The sequence below is a fragment of the Amia ocellicauda genome, chromosome 2, assembly GCF_036373705.1.
Source record: "Amia ocellicauda isolate fAmiCal2 chromosome 2, fAmiCal2.hap1, whole genome shotgun sequence".
Taxonomy (NCBI): Eukaryota; Metazoa; Chordata; class Actinopteri; order Amiiformes; family Amiidae; genus Amia; species Amia ocellicauda.
The window spans coordinates 60868742-60879849 of record NC_089851.1 but is presented as its reverse complement, the minus strand read 5'-3'; the positions used below and the strand labels follow the sequence as shown (position 1 = coordinate 60879849).

General features: G+C 47.4%; 9 non-coding genes across 9 annotated transcripts; all 9 read right to left on the bottom strand.

The window, feature by feature from the left end:
* Nucleotides 1-82: 82 nt before the first annotated feature.
* Nucleotides 83-156, bottom strand: trnan-guu (transfer RNA asparagine (anticodon GUU)). The gene has a single exon. It is a non-coding gene; the product is annotated as a tRNA-Asn (tRNA).
* A 1290-nt stretch (nucleotides 157-1446) lies between these two features.
* trnan-guu (transfer RNA asparagine (anticodon GUU)) lies at nucleotides 1447-1520 on the bottom strand. The gene has a single exon. It is a non-coding gene; the product is annotated as a tRNA-Asn (tRNA).
* A 981-nt stretch (nucleotides 1521-2501) lies between these two features.
* Nucleotides 2502-2575, bottom strand: trnan-guu (transfer RNA asparagine (anticodon GUU)). Its single transcript has one exon. It is a non-coding gene; the product is annotated as a tRNA-Asn (tRNA).
* A 1066-nt stretch (nucleotides 2576-3641) lies between these two features.
* Nucleotides 3642-3715, bottom strand: trnan-guu (transfer RNA asparagine (anticodon GUU)). The gene has a single exon. It is a non-coding gene; the product is annotated as a tRNA-Asn (tRNA).
* Nucleotides 3716-4855: 1140 nt separating this feature from the next.
* Nucleotides 4856-4929, bottom strand: trnan-guu (transfer RNA asparagine (anticodon GUU)). Its single transcript has one exon. It is a non-coding gene; the product is annotated as a tRNA-Asn (tRNA).
* A 1241-nt stretch (nucleotides 4930-6170) lies between these two features.
* Nucleotides 6171-6244, bottom strand: trnan-guu (transfer RNA asparagine (anticodon GUU)). Its single transcript has one exon. It is a non-coding gene; the product is annotated as a tRNA-Asn (tRNA).
* Nucleotides 6245-7477: 1233 nt separating this feature from the next.
* On the bottom strand, nucleotides 7478-7551 carry trnan-guu (transfer RNA asparagine (anticodon GUU)). The gene has a single exon. It is a non-coding gene; the product is annotated as a tRNA-Asn (tRNA).
* Nucleotides 7552-8654: 1103 nt separating this feature from the next.
* trnan-guu (transfer RNA asparagine (anticodon GUU)) lies at nucleotides 8655-8728 on the bottom strand. Its single transcript has one exon. It is a non-coding gene; the product is annotated as a tRNA-Asn (tRNA).
* Nucleotides 8729-9989: 1261 nt separating this feature from the next.
* trnan-guu (transfer RNA asparagine (anticodon GUU)) lies at nucleotides 9990-10063 on the bottom strand. The gene has a single exon. It is a non-coding gene; the product is annotated as a tRNA-Asn (tRNA).
* Between the last annotated feature and the right edge of the window lie 1045 nt (nucleotides 10064-11108).

Here is an 11108-nt window from a genome sequence, read left to right as displayed (position 1 = left end):
GCTTAAGGTTACTGTAGCCGCAGTCTGGCAAACTGACCGCCAGAAGTAGAAACAATAACAAGGGGCGGGGGGAAAAGTGGGCCGTCCCTGGGTGGATTCGAACCACCATACTTTCGGTTAACAGCCTAACGCGCTGACCGATTGCGCCACAGAGACAGACGGAGGTGTTGCGGTTGCTGCAGTCGTGCAGTTCCTTCACAGTTGCCAGAAATCATTTCCAGCACACGATTTTCTTTGTCGTTGAATGCAACATACGTGACCATTGGGGGAGCGATAGCAAGCAAGAGAGTTAGATATCGAGAGTCATAGATAGATAGATAGATAGATGGATGGATGGATGGACGGCAAGGCAAGCACCTGATTGACAGTGGTCCGTGATCTGCTGTTATGCTACTATGCTACTGACCATTGGGGGAGCGATAGCAAGCAAGAGAGTTAGATATCGAGAGTCATAGATAGATAGATAGATAGATGGATGGATGGATGGACGGCAAGGCAAGCACCTGATTGACAGTGGTCCGTGATCTGCTGTTATGCTACTATGCTACTGACCATTGGGGGAGCGATAGCAAGCAAGAGAGTTAGATATCGAGAGTCATAGATAGATAGATAGATAGATGGATGGATGGATGGACGGCAAGGCAAGCACCTGATTGACAGTGGTCCGTGATCTGCTGTTATGCTACTATGCTACTGACCATTGGGGGAGCGATAGCAAGCAAGAGAGTTAGATATCGAGAGTCATAGATAGATAGATAGATAGATAGATAGATGGATGGATGGACGGCAAGGCAAGCATCTGATTGCAAGATAGGCTTATCGTAAAGCCATCAGAGGACGTAATGAACCGGAAAGCCAACTGGACAGATGCCGGTTTGTAAAGAAGAACCAGAACTCAAAGGACACGCGCTACGCGCACCTAACGGCCAACGTCCAATTCCCATTGCCGCCCCTGGACAGTCGCAACAGGGAGCTTGTTGCTCCCGTCAACCTTACGTTTTCACCTCTGTGTGCTTCCTTTGTTGCAGCCTGCATCCAGATTTTGTTTTGTTTTGTTTTGTTTTGTTTTGTTTTGTTTTGTTTTGTTTTGTTTTGTTTTGTTTTGTTTTGTTTTGTTTTGTTTTGTTTTGTTTTGTTTTGTTTTGTTTTGTTTTGTTTTGTTTTGTTCCTTACGCCTGGGTGAAGGTACTGGGGAGTGGGAGAGTCCTGACACCGTGGCTTAGTTGGTCAAAGCGCCTGTCTTGTAAATAGGAAACCCTGGGTTCGACTCCCAGCAGTGCCTTGGTTTATGTTGGCCTAGGCAATGGAAAGGAAGTTTCTAAACCTTCCATACATTTTTGCAAGATGGCCGTCCGCAGCAAGCAGCTTAAGGTTACTGTAGCCGCAGTCTGGCAAACTGACCGCCAGAAGTAGAAACAATAACAAGGGGCGGGGGGAAAAGTGGGCCGTCCCTGGGTGGATTCGAACCACCATCCTTTCGGTTAACAGCCGAACGCGCTGACTGATTGCGCCACAGAGACAGACGGAGGTGTTGCGGTTGCTGCAGTCGTGCAGTTCCTTCACAGTTGCCAGAAATCATTTCCAGCACACGATTTTCTTTGTCGTTGAATGCAACATACGTGACCATTGGGGGAGCGATAGCAAGCAAGAGAGTTAGATATCGAGAGTCATAGATAGATAGATAGATAGATAGATGGATGGATGGATGGACGGCAAGGCAAGCACCTGATTGACAGTGGTCCGTGATCTGCTGTTATGCTACTATGCTACTGACCATTGGGGGAGCGATAGCAAGCAAGCGAGTTAGATATCGAGAGTCATAGATAGATAGATAGATAGATAGAAAGATGGATGGATGGATGGACGGCAAGGCAAGCATCTGATTGCAAGATAGGCTTATCGTAAAGCCATCAGAGGACGTAATGAACCGGAAAGCCAACTGGACAGATGCCGATTTGTAAAGAAGAACCAGAACCCAAAGGACACGCGCTACGCGCACCTAACGGCCAACGTCCAATTCCCATTGCCGCCCCTGGACAGTCGCAACAGGGAGCTTGTTGCTCCCGTCAACCTTACGTTTTCACCTCTGTGTGCTTCCTTTGTTGCAGCCTGCATCCAGATTTTGTTTTGTTTTGTTTTGTTTTGTTTTGTTTTGTTTTGTTTTGTTTTGTTTTGTTTTGTTTTGTTTTGTTTTGTTTTGTTTTGTTTTGTTTTGTTTTGTTCCTTACGCCTGGGTGAAGGTACTGGGGAGTGGGAGAGTCCTGACACCGTGGCTTAGTTGGTCAAAGCGCCTGTCTTGTAAATAGGAAACCCTGGGTTCGACTCCCAGCAGTGCCTTGGTTTATGTTGGCCTAGGCAATGGAAAGGAAGTTTCTAAACCCTCGATACATTTTTGCAAGATGGCCGTCCGCAGCAAGCAGCTTAAGGTTACTGTAGCCGCAGTCTGGCAAACTGACCGCAAGAAGTAGAAACAATAACAAGGGGCGGGGGGAAAAGTGGGCCGTCCCTGGGTGGATTCGAACCACCATCCTTTCGGTTAACAGCCGAACGCGCTGACCGATTGCGCCACAGAGACAGACGGAGGTGTTGCGGTTGCTGCAGTCGTGCAGTTCCTTCACAGTTGCCAGAAATCATTTCCAGCACACGATTTTCTTTGTCGTTGAATGCAACATACGTGACCATTGGGGGAGCGATAGCAAGCAAGAGAGTTAGATATCGAGAGTCATAGATAGATAGATAGATAGATACATGGATGGATGGACGGCAAGGCAAGCACCTGATTGACAGTGGTCCGTGATCTGCTGTTATGCTACTATGCTACTGACCATTGGGGGAGCGATAGCAAGCAAGAGAGTTAGATATCGAGAGTCATAGATAGATAGATAGATAGATAGATGGATGGATGGATGGACGGCAAGGCAAGCACCTGATTGACAGTGGTCCGTGATCTGCTGTTATGCTACTATGCTACTGACCATTGGGGGAGCGATAGCAAGCAAGAGAGTTAGATATCGAGAGTCATAGATAGATAGATAGATAGATAGATGGATGGATGGACGGCAAGGCAAGCATCTGATTGCAAGATAGGCTTATCGTAAAGCCATCAGAGGACGTAATGAACCGGAAAGCCAACTGGACAGATGCCGGTTTGTAAAGAAGAACCAGAACCCAAAGGACACGCGCTACGCGCACCTAACGGCCAACGTCCAATTCCCATTGCCGCCCCTGGACAGTCGCAACAGGGAGCTTGTTGCTCCCGTCAACCTTACGTTTTCACCTCTGTGTGCTTCCTTTGTTTTGTTTTGTTTTGTTTTGTTTTGTTTTGTTTTGTTTTGTTTTGTTTTGTTTTGTTTTGTTTTGTTCCTTACGCCTGGGTGAAGGTACTGGGGAGTGGGAGAGTCCTGACACCGTGGCTTAGTTGGTCAAAGCGCCTGTCTTGTAAATAGGAAACCCTGGGTTCCACTCCCAGCAGTGCCTTGGTTTATGTTGGCCTAGGCAATGGAAAGGAAGTTTCTAAACCCTCGATACATTCTTGCAAGATGGCCGTCCGCAGCAAGCAGCTTAAGGTTACTGTAGCCGCAGTCTGGCAAACTGACCGCCAGAAGTAGAAACAATAACAAGGGGCGGGGGGAAAAGTGGGTCGTCCCTGGGTGGATTCGAACCACCATCCTTTCGGTTAACAGCCAAACGCACTGACCGATTGCGCCACAGAGACAGACGGAGGTGTTGCGGTTGCTGCAGTCGTGCAGTTCCTTCACAGTTGCCAGAAATCATTTCCAGCACACGATTTTCTTTGTCGTTGAATGCAACATACGTGACCATTGGGGGAGCGATAGCAAGCAAGAGAGTTAGATATCGAGAGTCATAGATAGATAGATAGATAGATACATGGATGGATGGACGGCAAGGCAAGCACCTGATTGACAGTGGTCTGTGATCTGCTGTTATGCTACTATGCTACTGACCATTGGGGGAGCGATAGCAAGCAAGCGAGTTAGATATCGAGAGTCATAGATAGATAGATAGATAGATAGAAAGATGGATGGATGGATGGACGGCAAGGCAAGCACCTGATTGACAGTGGTCCGTGATCTGCTGTTATGCTACTAAGCTACTGACCATTGGGGGAGCGATAGCAAGCAAGAGAGTTAGATATCGAGAGTCATAGATAGATAGATAGATGGATGGATGGACGGCAAGGCAAGCATCTGATTGCTAGATAGGCTTATCGTAAAGCCATCAGAGGACGTAATGAACCGGAAAGCCAACTGGACAGATGCCGATTTGTAAAGAAGAACCAGAACCCAAAGGACACGCGCTACGCGCACCTAACGGCCAACGTCCAATTCCCATTGCCGCCCCTGGACAGTCGCAACAGGGAGCTTGTTGCTCCCGTCAACCTTACGTTTTCACCTCTGTGTGCTTCCTTTGTTGCAGCCTGCATCCAGATTTTGTTTTGTTTTGTTTTGTTTTGTTTTGTTTTGTTTTGTTTTGTTTTGTTTTGTTTTGTTTTGTTTTGTTTTGTTTTGTTTTGTTTTGTTTTGTTTTGTTTTGTTTTGTTTTGTTTTGTTTTGTTCCTTACGCCTGGGTGAAGGTACTGGGGAGTGGGAGAGTCCTGACACCGTGGCTTAGTTGGTCAAAGCGCCTGTCTTGTAAATAGGAAACCCTGGGTTCGACTCCCAGCAGTGCCTTGGTTTATGTTGGCCTAGGCAATGGAAAGGAAGTTTCTAAACCCTCGATACATTTTTGCAAGATGGCCGTCCGCAGCAAGCAGCTTAAGGTTACTGTAGCCGCAGTCTGGCAAACTGACCGCCAGAAGTAGAAACAATAACAAGGGGCGGGGGGAAAAGTGGGCCGTCCCTGGGTGGATTCGAACCACCATCCTTTCGGTTAACAGCCGAACGCGCTGACCGATTGCGCCACAGAGACAGACGGAGGTGTTGCGGTTGCTGCAGTCGTGCAGTTCCTTCACAGTTGCCAGAAATCATTTCCAGCACACGATTTTCTTTGTCGTTGAATGCAACATACATGACCATTGGGGGAGCGATAGCAAGCAAGAGAGTTAGATATCGAGAGTCATAGATAGATAGATAGATAGATACATGGATGGATGGACGGCAAGGCAAGCACCTGATTGACAGTGGTCCGTGATCTGCTGTTATGCTACTATGCTACTGACCATTGGGGGAGCGATAGCAAGCAAGAGAGTTAGATATCGAGAGTCATAGATAGATAGATAGAAAGATGGATGGATGGATGGACGGCAAGGCAAGCACCTGATTGACAGTGGACCGTGATCTGCTGTTATGCTACTAAGCTACTGACCATTGGGGGAGCGATAGCAAGCAAGAGAGTTAGATATCGAGAGTCATAGATAGATAGATAGATAGATAGATAGATGGATGGATGGATGGACGGCAAGGCAAGCACCTGATTGACAGTGGTCCGTGATCTGCTGTTATGCTACTATGCTACTGACCATTGGGGGAGCGATAGCAAGCAAGAGAGTTAGATATCGAGAGTCATAGATAGATAGATAGATAGATAGATGGATGGATGGACGGCAAGGCAAGCATCTGATTGCAAGATAGGCTTATCGTAAAGCCATCAGAGGACGTAATGAACCGGAAAGCCAACTGGACAGATGCCGGTTTGTAAAGAAGAACCAGAACCCAAAGGACACGCGCTACGCGCACCTAACGGCCAACGTCCAATTCCCATTGCCGCCCCTGGACAGTCGCAACAGGGAGCTTGTTGCTCCCGTCAACCTTACGTTTTCACCTCTGTGTGCTTCCTTTGTTTTGTTTTGTTTTGTTTTGTTTTGTTTTGTTTTGTTTTGTTTTGTTTTGTTTTGTTTTGTTTTGTTTTGTTTTGTTTTGTTTTGTTTTGTTCCTTACGCCTGGGTGAAGGTACTGGGGAGTGGGAGAGTCCTGACACCGTGGCTTAGTTGGTCAAAGCGCCTGTCTTGTAAATAGGAAACCCTGGGTTCCACTCCCAGCAGTGCCTTGGTTTATGTTGGCCTAGGCAATGGAAAGGAAGTTTCTAAACCCTCGATACATTTTTGCAAGATGGCCGTCCGCAGCAAGCAGCTTAAGGTTACTGTAGCCGCAGTCTGGCAAACTGACCGCCAGAAGTAGAAACAATAACAAGGGGCGGGGGGAAAAGTGGGCCGTCCCTGGGTGGATTCGAACCACCATCCTTTCGGTTAACAGCCAAACGCACTGACCGATTGCGCCACAGAGACAGACGGAGGTGTTGCGGTTGCTGCAGTCGTGCAGTTCCTTCACAGTTGCCAGAAATCATTTCCAGCACACGATTTTCTTTGTCGTTGAATGCAACATACGTGACCATTGGGGGAGCGATAGCAAGCAAGAGAGTTAGATATCGAGAGTCATAGATAGATAGATAGATAGATACATGGATGGATGGACGGCAAGGCAAGCACCTGATTGACAGTGGTCTGTGATCTGCTGTTATGCTACTATGCTACTGACCATTGGGGGAGCGATAGCAAGCAAGCGAGTTAGATATCGAGAGTCATAGATAGATAGATAGATAGATAGAAAGATGGATGGATGGATGGACGGCAAGGCAAGCACCTGATTGACAGTGGTCCGTGATCTGCTGTTATGCTACTAAGCTACTGACCATTGGGGGAGCGATAGCAAGCAAGAGAGTTAGATATCGAGAGTCATAGATAGATAGATAGATAGATGGATGGATGGATGGACGGCAAGGCAAGCACCTGATTGACAGTGGTCCGTGATCTGCTGTTATGCTACTATGCTACTGACCATTGGGGGAGCGATAGCAAGCAAGAGAGTTAGATATCGAGAGTCATAGATAGATAGATAGATAGATAGATAGATGGATGGATGGACGGCAAGGCAAGCATCTGATTGCAAGATAGGCTTATCGTAAAGCCATCAGAGGACGTAATGAACCGGAAAGCCAACTGGACAGATGCCGGTTTGTAAAGAAGAACCAGAACCCAAAGGACACGCGCTACGCGCACCTAACGGCCAACGTCCAATTCCCATTGCTGCCCCTGGACAGTTGCAACAGGGAGCTTGTTGCTCCCGTCAACCTTACGTTTTCACCTCTGTGTGCTTCCTTTGTTGCAGCCTGCATCCAGATTTTGTTTTGTTTTGTTTTGTTTTGTTTTGTTTTGTTTTGTTTTGTTTTGTTTTGTTTTGTTCCTTACGCCTGGGTGAAGGTACTGGGGAGTGGGAGAGTCCTGACACCGTGGCTTAGTTGGTCAAAGCGCCTGTCTTGTAAATAGGAAACCCTGGGTTCCACTCCCAGCAGTGCCTTGGTTTATGTTGGCCTAGGCAATGGAAAGGAAGTTTCTAAACCCTGGATACATTTTTGCAAGATGGCCGTCCGCAGCAAGCAGCTTAAGGTTACTGTAGCCGCAGTCTGGCAAACTGACCGCCAGAAGTAGAAACAATAACAAGGGGCGGGGGGAAAAGTGGGCCGTCCCTGGGTGGATTCGAACCACCATCCTTTCGGTTAACAGCCGAACGCGCTGACCGATTGCGCCACAGAGACAGACGGAGGTGTTGCGGTTGCTGCAGTTGTGCAGTTCCTTCACAGTTGCCAGAAATCATTTCCAGCACACGATTTTCTTTGTCGTTGAATGCAACATACGTGACCATTGGGGGAGCGATAGCAAGCAAGAGAGTTAGATATCGAGAGTCATAGATAGATAGATAGATAGATACATGGATGGATGGACGGCAAGGCAAGCACCTGATTGACAGTGGTCCGTGATCTGCTGTTATGCTACTATGCTACTGACCATTGGGGGAGCGATAGCAAGCAAGAGAGTTAGATATCGAGAGTCATAGATAGATAGATAGATAGATAGATAGATGGATGGATGGATGGACGGCAAGGCAAGCACCTGATTGACAGTGGTCCGTGATCTGCTGTTATGCTACTATGCTACTGACCATTGGGGGAGCGATAGCAAGCAAGAGAGTTAGATATCGAGAGTCATAGATAGATAGATAGATAGATAGATGGATGGATGGACGGCAAGGCAAGCATCTGATTGCAAGATAGGCTTATCGTAAAGCCATCAGAGGACGTAATGAACCGGAAAGCCAACTGGACAGATGCCGGTTTGTAAAGAAGAACCAGAACCCAAAGGACACGCGCTACGCGCACCTAACGGCCAACGTCCAATTCCCATTGCCGCCCCTGGACAGTCGCAACAGGGAGCTTGTTGCTCCCGTCAACCTTACGTTTTCACCTCTGTGTGCTTCCTTTGTTGCAGCCTGCATCCAGATTTTGTTTTGTTTTGTTTTGTTTTGTTTTGTTTTGTTTTGTTTTGTTTTGTTTTGTTTTGTTTTGTTTTGTTTTGTTTTGTTCCTTACGCCTGGGTGAAGGTACTGGGGAGTGGGAGAGTCCTGACACCGTGGCTTAGTTGGTCAAAGCGCCTGTCTTGTAAATAGGAAACCCTGGGTTCCACTCCCAGCAGTGCCTTGGTTTATGTTGGCCTAGGCAATGGAAAGGAAGTTTCTAAACCCTGGATACATTTTTGCAAGATGGCCGTCCGCAGCAAGCAGCTTAAGGTTACTGTAGCCGCAGTCTGGCAAACTGACCGCCAGAAGTAGAAACAATAACAAGGGGCGGGGGGAAAAGTGGGCCGTCCCTGGGTGGATTCGAACCACCATCCTTTCGGTTAACAGCCGAACGCGCTGACCGATTGCGCCACAGAGACAGACGGAGGTGTTGCAGTTGCTGCAGTCGTGCAGTTCCTTCACAGTTGCCAGAAATCATTTCCAGCACACGATTTTCTTTGTCGTTGAATGCAACATACGTGACCATTGGGGGAGCGATAGCAAGCAAGAGAGTTAGATATCGAGAGTCATAGATAGATAGATAGATAGATGGATGGATGGATGGACGGCAAGGCAAGCACCTGATTGACAGTGGTCCGTGATCTGCTGTTATGCTACTATGCTACTGACCATTGGGGGAGCGATAGCAAGCAAGAGAGTTAGATATCGAGAGTCATAGATAGATAGATAGATAGATGGATGGATGGATGGACGGCAAGGCAAGCACCTGATTGACAGTGGTCCGTGATCTGCTGTTATGCTACTATGCTACTGACCATTGGGGGAGCGATAGCAAGCAAGAGAGTTAGATATCGAGAGTCATAGATAGATAGATAGATAGATAGATGGATGGATGGATGGACGGCAAGGCAAGCACCTGATTGACAGTGGTCCATGATCTGCTGTTATGCTACTATGCTACTGACCATTGGGGGAGCGATAGCAAGCAAGAGAGTTAGATATCGAGAGTTATAGATAGATAGATAGATAGATGGATGGATGGACGGCAAGGCAAGCATCTGATTGCAAGATAGGCTTATCGTAAAGCCATCAGAGGACGTAATGAACCGGAAAGCCAACTGGACAGATGCCGGTTTGTAAAGAAGAACCAGAACCCAAAGGACACGCGCTACGCGCACCTAACGGCCAACGTCCAATTCCCATTGCCGCCCCTGGACAGTCGCAACAGGGAGCTTGTTGCTCCCGTCAACCTTACGTTTTCACCTCTGTGTGCTTCCTTTGTTGCAGCCTGCATCCAGATTTTGTTTTGTTTTGTTTTGTTTTGTTTTGTTTTGTTTTGTTTTGTTTTGTTTTGTTTTGTTTTGTTTTGTTTTGTTTTGTTTTGTTTTGTTTTGTTTTGTTCCTTACGCCTGGGTGAAGGTACTGGGGAGTGGGAGAGTCCTGACACCGTGGCTTAGTTGGTCAAAGCGCCTGTCTTGTAAATAGGAAACCCTGGGTTCGACTCCCAGCAGTGCCTTGGTTTATGTTGGCCTAGGCAATGGAAAGGAAGTTTCTAAACCCTCGATACATTTTTGCAAGATGGCCGTCCGCAGCAAGCAGCTTAAGGTTACTGTAGCCGCAGTCTGGCAAACTGACCGCCAGAAGTAGAAACAATAACAAGGGGCGGGGGGAAAAGTGGCCCGTCCCTGGGTGGATTCGAACCACCATCCTTTCGGTTAACAGCCGAACGCACTGACCGATTGCGCCACAGAGACAGACGCAGGTGTTGCGGTTGCTGCAGTCGTGCAGTTCCTTCACAGTTGCCAGAAATCATTTCCAGCACACGATTTTCTTTGTCGTTGAATGCAACATACGTGACCATTGGGGGAGCGATAGCAAGCAAGAGAGTTAGATATCGAGAGTCATAGATAGATAGATAGATAGATACATGGATGGATGGACGGCAAGGCAAGCACCTGATTGACAGTGGTCCGTGATCTGCTGTTATGCTACTATGCTACTGACCATTGGGGGAGCGATAGCAAGCAAGAGAGTTAGATATCGAGAGTCATAGATAGATAGATAGAAAGATGGATGGATGGATGGACGGCAAGGCAAGCACCTGATTGACAGTGGTCCGTGATCTGCTGTTATGCTACTAAGCTACTGATAATTGGGGGAGCGATAGCAAGCAAGAGAGTTAGATATCGAGAGTCATAAATAGATAGATAGATAGATAGATGGATGGATGGATGGACGGCAAGGCAAGCACCTGATTGACAGTGGTCCGTGATCTGCTGTTATGCTACTATGCTACTGACCATTGGGGGAGCGATAGCAAGCAAGAGAGTTAGATATCGAGAGTCATAGATAGATAGATAGATAGATAGATGGATGGATGGATGGACGGCAAGGCAAGCATCTGATTGCAAGATAGGCTTATCGTAAAGCCATCAGAGGACGTAATGAACCGGAAAGCCAACTGGACAGATGCCGGTTTGTAAAGAAGAACCAGAACCCAAAGGACACGCGCTACGCGCACCTAACGGTCAACGTCCAATTCCCATTGCCGCCCCTGGACAGTCGCAACAGGGAGCATGTTGCTCCCGTCAACCTTACGTTTTCACCTCTGTGTGCTTCCTTTGTTGCAGCCTGCATCCAGATTTTGTTTTGTTTTGTTTTGTTTTGTTTTGTTTTGTTTTGTTTTGTTTTGTTTTGTTTTGTTTTGTTTTGTTTTGTTTTGTTTTGTTTTGTTTTGTTTTGTTCCTTACGCCTGGGTGAAGGTACTGGGGAGTGGGAGAGTCCTGACACTGTGGCTTA